The sequence below is a fragment of the Protomyctophum parallelum genome (assembly GCF_964188405.1).
Source record: "Protomyctophum parallelum genome assembly, chromosome: 13".
Lineage (NCBI taxonomy): Eukaryota > Metazoa > Chordata > Actinopteri > Myctophiformes > Myctophidae > Protomyctophum > Protomyctophum parallelum.
The window spans coordinates 10,551,702-10,554,181 of NC_139708.1; positions in this window are offsets into that span (position 1 = coordinate 10,551,702).

The following is a 2,480-nucleotide window of genomic DNA, read 5'->3' on the forward strand; positions in this document are numbered from 1 at the left end:
TGACATTTAACGACACTTTCTGCCACCAGCCAATCAGAGACAGGAGATCAGAGCAGCGTTGTGATCGAATACGTAAAACGCCAATCAGATGAAGGCATTTTCTTGCACCCACCCCCTGACCAGAGTCTATGAGAGAGGCATCAATTCACTTTGCAGTTTGCATAATCCGGTTTAGAGCGGACACGGAAACAGTCTCTGGGCGTGCATTTGTGTCTGGAAATTACCGGATACAGTAGGAGGACTTTAGACCGGATATAAACCCTGAGCAGTAAATTAGGCTTTCCTTTTTTCCTTTTTACAATTAAAACACAAGTCATACAAAAACAACCACTTTCTATTCTATTCTATTCTATTCTATTCAATTCAATCAGACTAGATTATGATTTATAATAATAATAATAATAAAGTCGCATTTGTATATGCCTCCATATATGGTCAACCCTTGTGAGTCACCCACGCCTCCATATATGGTCACGCATCGTGACATCACGTCTCCATATAATATGGTCACGCCTCGTGACATCACGCCTTGTGACACATGCCACCATCTGTCCATCTCCATATATGAAGATCACGACACTGACCTCATCTAACCCAGGATAGCCCTACATGGAGAAGACTGGATCATCACCTAGATCTGCATGGAGCCGGCCAGCAACTCTACATCTGACCTCAAACCCTTAGATCTCCATATATGGAGCTGACCTGTTCTGAAATTCCATATGTTGATCATTCCCCACCCGTCCTTCCTGTTCTGACATTCCATAATGTTGATCTGACCTCATCAAACCCCGTACTCTCAAGACATGCTCCATAAATGGCCAGTACAGAATTCGGTCTGCTGTCACCCAGGTGGATGCGTGCACGCATCCGAGGTCGCTTCTCGCCCTCAGGTCGTCTTACTGGTTATTACTTGCGCAAGCAGAGCCTGCAGGTAATGTTGTTTGTCCGGTGCTCCGATGCGTATGTCCGTGGCTGCGTATGACGTAATGATTAATTTGTGCTTGATATAGCAGTGGTGTCAGATTACATACATGTATTTGTATACATAGGGGCATTACCTTTAATCCACCCGACACTGAAACATATCATCATTACGTCACCATCGAAAGCATGCAGTATACCCTGGCATTGGTATCTTCATCACGTCATATGCTGCTACGGAACATACGCATCAAACGACCCAAGTAACCACAGTATACTGCTAATCAACTTACAAATTACATTTACATACGGTATATATACATATAGACACCTATTACTCAGACCATGATTTAGTATTATCACTATAATCCAAAATGTGTTTTCAATATAGGTCTACGACTACTACAAAGTTTAAGAATGGCTAAAATTTGATGTATTTAGCCTTATATGAAATTAGATTATGATGTATTACTTAGGCTACTAGCAATATCTCCTTACCAACAAGTACAATAATATAATTATCCATTTATCCTGTAAATCATTAAGTTCTTAGTTTTAAGAAATATGTTTTTGTTAGTAACAAAAACCTATTTAACCCTAACAAATTGTTACTATTCGTTGTGAAAAAATAACGACTCAGATATTCAAGGTCAGATGTGCTCAAAATAACTATTTTGTGTCAATAAAACCTAGAATAAAACTGAACCGCTGCTAAATCTGTACTGGATTGTGATCAGTTTTGCTGCTGTGGTTAGAGCTCCACCTAGCGGTGGTAGTGAGGAAAGTTCACAGTACACGGGCTACTACAGTATTATCAGGCAATGATGGCATGATTCTCAGATCTTGAAATGAAAGTCTACTTCATTTTTATTATTATGTTAATATGCTAAATTGGTAATGGAACAAGTGGAAACACAATGGAAACAAACAACTAAACAAGTCCCCAGGTATTTGCTTGTGATCCTTTACTTTAGAGTCGCGCCGTGTGTGTTGATGTATAGGCGCCGTAGGCCTTATTCTGTTCTACTTCTGTTTACAATGTCTGACTAATAAAGTATTGAATCAATCAAAAAGTGATTATGTTAAACACAGTGTCAAAGTAATTATTAATTAAGCAAACTAAAGGCAAGCCGCAAGCTACTTTGCGCACTTTACGCACGTTCTTTCCGCACTGCATCGCGTGCGTAAAGAACGTGGACTGCGACGTCGTGCAAAGGCGTTGATTTGACACAGCTGTAGCTATGGATGCACTACTGCGCACACTTTTAAAGTCCTCAGTGTTAGTTTAATTCAGTGTATACAAAACCAAAAGGGTCTGTATAACTCCGCAAATGTCCTTTTGGTTGCCATGTTGTACCCTCTCGGACTCGGAGTTCATTGAACACTCAGGATTATAAAGTGTAAAGGGAGCACTCTGAGGACAATCCCACAGATTAGCGCCCGTGATGACGCGCCTGGATTTGGCACACACGCGCGTACATACACACACACACACACACACACACACACACACACACACACACACACACACACACACACACACACACACAGTGACA